The sequence below is a fragment of the Sciurus vulgaris genome, assembly GCF_902686455.1.
Source record: "Sciurus vulgaris genome assembly, contig: HiC_scaffold_181_arrow_ctg1, whole genome shotgun sequence".
Classification (NCBI taxonomy): Eukaryota; Metazoa; Chordata; class Mammalia; order Rodentia; family Sciuridae; genus Sciurus; species Sciurus vulgaris.
Window position 1 is genome coordinate 606,314 of NW_027632872.1, and position 9,502 is coordinate 615,815.

Below are 9,502 nucleotides of genomic sequence, written 5' to 3' on the forward strand. Positions count from 1 at the left end.
GCTAATGTAATACAAGGCAGAGTTGGAATTTGTCAGCTTAGTTTAGGATTTGTAAACAAAGGTGTTGGTGGTGGTGGTGGTGGTGGTGATGATAGTGGTGATGTTGGTGGTAATGGTGGTAATGGTGGTGATGATAGTAGTGGTAGTAAAGATATTGGTGATTGTGGTAGAGGTAGTGATGGTGTGCTGGTGGTGGTGGTAGTAATAGTGGTGGTGATGGTGGTGGTGGTAGTGGTGGTGATGGTGGTGGTGGTAGTGGTGATGATGGTGGTGGCAGTGGTGGAGCTGGTGGTGGTGGTGGTGGTGGTATTGGTGATAGTGATGGTGGTAGTGGTGGTGGTGGTGATGGTGGTCATGATGGTGGTAGTGATGCTGCTATGGCTGGTGATCAGGGAGGTTATAGGAGTGGAGAAACCCTAGCCAGTTCTTGGTATTTTTCTTTCTGTGAGCATTTGTTCTAGTTACCAACAAACACATTCCCCATGCCCTTACTCCCAACAAGTCTTTGTTTTAATTTTCATATTTTTCTTAATTTACTTATAAATAGCTCATCAGATTATTAAAAAAACCAGTGTGTGCTCTTAGTGAATAATATCTTTCAGGTTATAATGTTTTACATTTATTTAATACCTCAGACCTCATGGCACATTGTTATATATATACTTGAGTGTGTTTGTGCACTTATATATACATGTTTTTATATAATTTTGTGTGATCTATTCTAAATACTCATGAGATACTTATAATGGTTACTGTTGCTTTTTTTCTAAGTTGTTGTTTCTCTTTGAGTTCCACCGCATCTAGAGCTTTGATGGCAGGATTGTGTATTTTTGGTACCTACCATTCCATGGCAGTGAGTAGAGTCGCTCTGCATGCCTCCCTGTCTGGTTATTTCCTATGTAGCACTTTTGAGAAAAACTGCTTTGTTGATAAAACTAGGACCAATGCCATTTGAATAAAAATAAATGAAGGAAAATAATTGTGTTTGTAAGTTCTTTGTCATTTTGATGTAAATCATCTTGAGAATTATGTTCTTATTGAAGAAATCAAACTCTAATATTTGAAACAATTTGTAATACTTAATGTTTTATGACATTTTCTTAATAAAACCTCTTGCTTTTGCAGAGGTTTTTTAAGATATATGTCCTTTTCATCCAGTTTTTGTTGAGAATGTGTCTTGTTGAGTACAGTGGTCCCCTTATCTGTAGTTTTCTTTGCCACAGTTCCAGTTACTCTATGTCTACCATAGTTCAAAAAATTAAATAGCAAACTCCATAATGAGCAATTCAATTTCAAATGGGTAAGTTTTAAATTGTGTGCCATTGTGCACAGCATGAAGTCGTGCCCCCTCAACCATCCCTTCTAGGACGTGCATCATCACTTCCTCCTGTGCATCCATGCTTCATGGACACCTGCTGGTCAGGTCCCTGCTCGTGGTCTGGGTTAGTCCTCAGATCCGCTGGAGGGAGAGTGCTCCTTGTATTCAGGGAGACTCATGCAGTATCACAGTGACTAGTGAATGTGTCACCTCACTCCATGCCATCACACAGGCACCGTGTCACCTCACATTGTCACAACAAGTGTGAGTACAGCACAACAAGATGCTTGGAGAGAATTGCCACATTCACATGGCTTTATTCTAGTATATTTTATAACTATATTTTATCTGTTTTCTTATTGGCGAGTGCTGTCCACCTCTTTGCTTACGTTATGAATGAGCCTTTATATTATGTGTGTGTGCGTGTGTGTGTGTGTGTGTGTGTGTGTGTGAGAAAAGCACATGATGTGTTGGATTTGCACTGCCTGTGGCTTCAGGCATCCCTGGAATCTGCAGCCACCCCCTTGGATGAGGGGGCTCAGATGGAGACCGTCAGATGCCCTGAACTGAGTGACTACTCTCTGCCCAGGGTTCTGCTCTCACCTGTCTCACTCAGTGCAGTGATGAGATGCAGATGCAGCTGGTGGCACATGTTCATCCAGCTGTCTCCTCAAGCTGAGAGGGAGAATTTATGTTCCTTGATAACAGTCTGGATCCTAAATGATTTAACAATCAGGATCAGTGGAATGGATGAGGAAAATGAAATGGTGTGTATTATTTAAAAGAAATGTAAGACCTTTTCTATCCCAGAGAGTACAATTAGGTCCCGTTATAAGACAATAAAGGGAGCGATACTTCAACTTGATATGAGGATTTTATAGAATCTTAATAGAATCATTGAAATATCACATGGGCTAGTGATATATTTTCTGTCACTGTAGGTCTGTGCCAGCTTAGCAGTAAGGCTAGAGAAGTGATCAGTTTGGTCAGGCACCAAATGTTTAATGGATGCCTTCTGTGCATTATTATTGTTCTAGATACTGGTGCTACAAATTGAAGTGGCATTGCCCGCACTCCTTAGTCATAAGTGCTGGGTGACTTCATGTATGAAACACGTAGGATGTACATAAGTACAGAGATAATAGAACAGATGCTCGAGTAGCTACCACTCAGCTGAAGAAGTGTTACTTATATGGATCAAGATTTACTAAAGGGTTTGTAGAGGTAATTAATGTGGTTTTAGCTTTATGTATACAACTGGCTGCTGTATCCATAGGTTCTGCATCTGTGTTGGTCAGCTTTTTGTTTTTGTGACTAAAATGCCAGAGAGTAACAACCAGACCAAGGAAAAGTTTATCGTAGTTCATGGTTTCAGAGGTTCCACACTTTGTCAGCTGACTCCAGTGCTTTGGGGCCAAGTGAGACAGAACATCCTGACTGAAGGGCATGATAGAGGAAAGCAACTCAGCTGCTGACAGCCTGGAAGGAGAAGAAGGAGAGGGAGACGGAGAGAAGGAAGGAAGTGGGGAGAGGGAAAGAGAGGGGAAGGGAGAGGGAGAAAATGCAGAAGAAACCAGGGATGAAGAATATAATACCCAGGGCTCACCCCCAGTGACCCACCTCCTCTAGTCAGGCCCAACCTGCCTACCATCCAGTAATATATTCAAATTATGAATCTATCCAATGGATCAATCACCTGATTCGGTCAATGATTCCATAATCTAATCATTTCACCTTCTGTATTAGCACAGGGACTTTTGAGGGACATCTCATACTCAAACCATATCAGTATCCAAGGATGAAGCAATGGATTGAAAATAATTTAGAAAAAAAGCATCAATATAGATATGTATGGAATCTTTTTCTTGTCATTATTCACTAAACAACATAGTATAACAATTATTTATATAGAATTGATCATTTTTTATGTATTATAAGAAACATAGAGGTGATCTCAAGTATATAGGAGGATATGTATAGGTTATATGCAAACACCAACCCATGTTGTATATGAGACTAGAGCACCTGTGGATTTGATGTCCTCAGAGGTTCTGGAACCCACCTGTCTGGGATGGCATGCGGTTGTACAGCCTGTATGATTCTATAACTCATGAACATATGATATATGCATGTTTTTTTCCATTCCTTTTCACTGACACAGTATTTCATTATTAGGTGTGTGAAATGTATGTCAATTTCATTTTCATTTTCATTTTTATGATTAATAGCAAAAAAATTCAACTTCTTTTCATAGTCATTGACTTTTTCAGGTTTAAGTTTCTATAATTTTCTTATTAAAATACTCTGCCTATGTCTCAACCAATTATTTATTCATTACAGATGCTTAGGAGTTCTTTATATATTTTGGATAGTAATATTTTTTTACTTATGGGTGTGGGAAATATCTTCTTATGAAACTTAACGTGTTTTTGCTTTATTCATGTTGCTTTTTGGTGAATAAGTTCTTAACATAAAGTAGTAGATTTTGTTAATTTTTTCCATCTTATTTAAGAAATAACCTATACTACACCTAGGTCTGATCATTTTTCTACTTTATTTTCTTGTTAATGGTTTTAGACTTTGCTATTAAATTTCCAATATGTGTATTGTTTTTGTCTTCTGTGTTTTGTTTAGCTAATTATCCAGCAGTTACAATGGCCTGCTTATGGTGCCAGTCACTGTGTGGTTCCTGGGGGAAGCTTCCTACTGTGGACATGTGTCTCTTCCCTTGTGCTGCTGATCTTCCTGTGTTTTCTTTTGCCCATGCCATCTTTGTTAGTTATGATAGCTCTTTAAGTCTGAATATCCAGAAAGGCAACTTCAGCCACCTCATTTGAGCCAGATTGCCTATGCTTTTCTGTACTTTATTCTTTCATATTAATTTAATGAGCATCTTTTTAAATTTCTTGAAAATTTGTGTTGATTATTTAAATGACATTTATTACTTTTCCAACCCTGGGAGTCTTTGAAACTATTTTTATGTATATGTGAAGAATTATATTCTATGACTAAATAACACTTAATGGTCAATAATGTAAGTGCTTTTAGTGATTTTTTTCTTGAAAGCTAATTGCATCCTTATATAGGTATGAATTATAAAATCATTAATAAACCTGAGATACTTTCCATAAGTCATTTTTCAGTATGGTCTTTAACCTTCTGATCCCGTGATGACCTATCCCCCTTTGCTGTCCATGTAATTGAACAGACCTGGGGATCTGGTGGGGACTGCTTCAGTATTAATGATGACATACTTATTCCCCAAGTACAGGATTTTCCAATAAAGCTGTATTTTAAGGAATGTAGCTTGGTCCCAAAGTCTAAGTGGAATTTTAAATGCCCACCCTGCTAGCCAAAAGAAAGGGATGAATTAGGGATGAATTGAAGACTGACTTTCTTTGAAGCACTTATTGGATATGGGTGAGTTTTGCTAGGAATTTCTCAGTATGGGAAGAGGAAGAAAAGAAACCTGCCTCTGTCCATTTTACAGATGAACATATAAATATATTTGTATTTTATATGTTTAGTATTATGATATTCACATTTTCCTTTTCTACTGATCTTAGTGTTTGGTGGATGCCTACCTCTTCTGTATTCAGTATTATTCAATAAAGCAACAGACATAATCGTAAGCCCTTAAAAAGTATTGGTTGGACCTCTGGTAGTTTATTTATGATTACATGTGGCTTTTCCCGATTTAGATTTGTGGGAAGAGAGCTGTCTGATAAGCAGACTACAGTCAATTCAATATACTGGAACACAATTTTAAAGTTGTCATTTTAACTTTCTCTGTTCTTCCTACATTTCCTGTAATGTGTGTATGTTTTTGAAAGCATAGTGGGGGTTGGGGGTGGGAGATGGCATTGTGGTCCCTTTTAAATATTTTTTGAAGACTAGAACACTCAGAATAACCTCAATATAAACATATACTGAATTTTTTAACATCGATCCAAATCTTGCTAATTCATTATGAACCTAGATTAATAAAATGCAATATTAAAAAAAATAATAATCCACTTGAAAAAATGGTGTACTCATCAAAGGAAAGCATTATTAGAATTGGGTTATTTAAATATGTACTTGTGTATTGACAAAAACTACATGCAAAACATGTATGGAATGAAACTGGAGCCACCTGGTGGCTCATAATATAATGCTTCATGTTTTAAAATAATATTTTAGCAAATATTATCTAAGAAAAATCAAAGATAGCAGTGATTAAAGCAAAAGTTTCCACTCACACCTTGATATAAGATGACTGGAGTTTTATAGTTTATGCTTTGGGGAGATTTCTGTGTATTTTGAGATAAAATGTGTTTTTTAATTAGGAAGCTAATATTACAAACTGCTTATTAGAAAGTCTTATACTTTCCTCATTGGGCAAATCTCATGACTTCAGTATTTTATAGGTACTTGCATAGTGAGTGTGAGGGTTTTTGGTTTTGTTTTTTAAAGAAAATACCGTCAGTGAAAAATCTCAGTGCCATAGTGCTATTAGTTTTATTCTACCTAATAAGTAATTGTAAATAAATACTAATGTGCAATGTGTAGGTGGGCATTGCCTGATCCTTGATAGTACTTCTCCATGACCCCATCTCTGTAGGAACTTGGTGTTTCTCATCTGCAGCTTTCTGTTTCTCCTCTCTTAGATCTTAGGACCCAAGAAGCAGTGCAACATCTCTACTTGGCCAGAGGCCTACTTTTGATTGCGCTGTAGAGAGTATTTTGTTTTGCAGGTCTCCTAAGTGTTGAAAGCTGCCCTGTGATGCCTTTTGGAACTTTTTCCACTTCCAGTGAATTCAGTCTCGATCTCTGTTGAGGTTAGAATCTTTTAAACTCCTGAAAATCCCTAGAAGCTGTGGATGACTGTCAAAGGTCTCAACTAGTTTATAGTACAGTATATAGCTTCCCGTGTTAGTCATCTCTCCTTGTCCTGACCTGGGCTTTTCCTTGGGTCCATTTCAAGTGATGAGGTGACATAAGATAGTCCACTGTTGCTTACAGGATTCTAGTGGCTTTTTTTTTTTTTTCTTTTAAGTGTCATCTTCATGGAACGAATTCTAGAAATGTCACAAAACATCGATTTGTAAGTTTGTGTTCCCCTTTCCTGGGAGTAAAGATGTCCAGTTTCTTGTCTCCACATGCTGCTAATTGCTGCCTCGCTGACGAGTTATCATCAAGTCAATATTTTCTCTTGTTTTATTTTCTTAACCCACAGTTTTGCTGTGGTGCTAGGGAATTTCTTGGGTTCTCTTCAGCTGTCATTTCCCTGTGACTCTCTCTGTCGATTCTTTGAAGGTAACTGTGAGACAGACAGTGATCTATTAATCATCGGTTGCTATTTCTATTTGCCTGTTAAGTTTTATTTCCTTTTGTTGTTTCTACTGTCAGCATTTAAAGAGAAAGATGGTTTTCCATTGTCATAAATGCTATATTTCACAATAAGATGCTGCCTTGTCCTAGCCCATTGCCAGTATATGTTTACCACATTTAATAGGATGCATGTCTATTACTCAAGAAATGTTATTTAAAGATTCATTGAACATTTACTGTATAATAGAACTATGTCAGGAACTAGAAACACCAGTAAATGCAACCCAGCTCCTGTCCTCAGGGAACTTTCAGTATGACCATGTCTGATCTGGTGACAGTCTAATCTCTTCAACCCTTCTAATATTCCTATATACAGTGGCATATGCCTTGATCTTTTCTAGAAGTGTTAGCCTGAGATGAGTCACTTCTTTATACCCTTGCCTAAGTAATTATAGTAAATTTCCATGTTCTCTTAGGGTCAGGAAAGTATATGTCAATGACCTTGTAAAGATGACATACACATTTGTTAGAGCATAATGTATTTCTGAATGATGAGAAATTAAGTTTTTCATTGGTCACTACATTGTAAGACAGTCATAAATGAGTGAAGCACAGGTTGAGCTTGACGCATTTAAAGAGACCTTTAGGTAACAGAAGAACCTTTAAATCTACCAGAATGGTCCTTAGAATAATTCAAGAGGCAGTTCGGGTGTTTTGTATCCTTGAGAACTCTTTGAATAGCAACTTTATAGACTAGATTATATTTAACTTTTCCTTACTCAGCTGTTTGTCAGAGCCCAGGAATTGTTTTACCTCTGAATTAAGAAATCTGAACTCCCATCATGCTCTGGTTTTACCCATTTTGCCCCTGCAACAGTGGGGGAGAAGGTGTCATTTCAAAAATATGATTTCTCGGCTGCGGCAGAGACAAAGGGCTCGGGAGGCGGCACCATGGGCTGGTGACTGCAGCTGGAAGTGCCCATAACCGAGCTGGAGTCCTCCGGGGGCTCTGGGGAACGGAGAAAAGGGTCTGGGGGACGAGCGAGGCCTGGTCATCCACTACCCTGCCGAGGAGCAGCCCCACCGCTGCCCCCTGTGCGGCCAGACCTTCTTGCAGCAGCCCAGCCTTGTGAGGCACCAGAAGGAGCACGCAGGGGCGGCCGCGCGGCCTCCTTCGTGTGCCCCGAGTGAGGCAAGGCTTTCAGCGTGAAGCACGACCTCCAGGCGCACCAGCGCACGCACACCGGGGAGCGGCCCTTCCCCTGCTCCCAGTGCGGCCGCTGCTTCAGCCTCAAGCAGAACCTGCTCACGCACCAGCGCATCCACAGCGGCGAGAAGCCGCACCAGTGCGCGCAGTGCGGCGGTTGCTTCCGGGAGCGGCGCTTCCTGCTCAACCATCAGCGCACCCACGCGCGCATGCCCGCGGCTCACCCGCGCCGGCCCGCCGTCTTTGGGGAGAGGCGGCACTACCTCTGCCCGCGCTGTGGCGAGGGCTTCGCGCGCGAGTGCTCGCTGAAGACCCACCAGCGCAACCACGGCCAGGGGCCGGAGGGCCAGGCGGCCCACCTAGGCCCCGTGCCTGCCACCTTCGACTGCTTCCAGGCCCAGAGCCGCGTCCCGGGGCCCTGGAGATGGCGCTGGGCCGCCGCCCTCTCTCTGGGCAGGATCCCGGGAGAGGGGCAAGACTGGCTCAGGACCCTCTGCAGTTGCTTTGGGCTCCTGCGTTGGTCTTCCTCAGGCTCCTGCAGCCTAGAGCAGATGCAAAATGGGCAGGACCTCATAGCCCAGAAGGTTCCTGGCACATCTGGGCACAGAGATTAGGAATGGGGACCTGCATGGCACTGCACCCTGGCATGAGACACGTCCTCTAAGATCTACCTGCAGTGACCTATAGAGGTGACCTGATTGAGCCTGGAATTAGAGGCCAATTCCAAGCCCTGGTAGGAAGACTCCCCGGGCCTCATGGGAGTCACAGCAGGGGCAAGCCTCCTGCTGGCTTCCTGGCCATGGATCTCTACTCTCATGTGGCTGCAGGGATGGCATCTGTGGCCTTTCTGCTCCTGCCTGGTCCGCCAGTCAGCTAAAGTTCAGAGACAGGAAGTGGCTGGTCTAAGTCAACACAGCAGGTCGGTGGCAGGTCAGGCTTGAGGCAGAACCTTGCCCTGTGTGTGAACAATTCCTGCAGACTTCATTTCCTTTCTGAGCCAGAAAAGTTGTTAACACTTTGGGGTCAAGGGCCCTTTGGAAACTGGTGAAAATTATGGACCTTCTTCCAGGAAAACATGCATACATACTCACTTAGACTAAAAAATTCCAAGCAATTTCAGGAGCCGCTGGACTCCAGACAAAGAACTTCAGCCCTGGAGGCTTCACCTGCCACCCTTCCCTTACCTGACACTCACAGAGCCCCGTGTTAAGGCTGCCGTGGGAGTAGTGTCTCTCTCCCCCAGACCTCATTCCCTTGTTTGGGAATAAAGAATTCTAAGGGGAAAACAAATATGATTTCTCTAGCTAAGTTGATTGGTGCCAACAGGCTGACACTTGGTGGCTTTATATTTGTAAAGATGTTTTAGTGCTATTCAGAAGGCAAGGTGTCTGTTGTGGAGAAAGCGAAGAACTTATAAACTCACTTCATTATGTCTGAAAGGTAATTCAAGAGACATTTACGCTGGCATAGCTCTTTGTGCTGCTTTTCACATAGGGTAAAGTGGGCCATAAAGAAATTACACAGGATAGTTAATTTTATTTAAAATGTAAAATTTAATCATTACTTTTTTAATCAAAATTAGTCTTTCTATCCATATAAGTAAGCTTATGAGATCCTCTTAAAGAACCTCAAAGTTTTTTTAGAAAAGCTTTCATTTTAATTTC

General features: G+C 41.2%; 1 pseudogene across 1 annotated transcript; it reads left to right on the forward strand.

Moving 5' to 3' along the window:
* Positions 1-6,950: 6,950 nt before the first annotated feature.
* LOC306652384 lies at positions 6,951-8,452 on the forward strand (annotated as a pseudogene). The gene is made up of 2 exons: positions 6,951-6,962; positions 7,601-8,452. The product of its transcript is annotated as an uncharacterized misc_RNA (transcript).
* Positions 8,453-9,502: the final 1,050 nt, after the last annotated feature.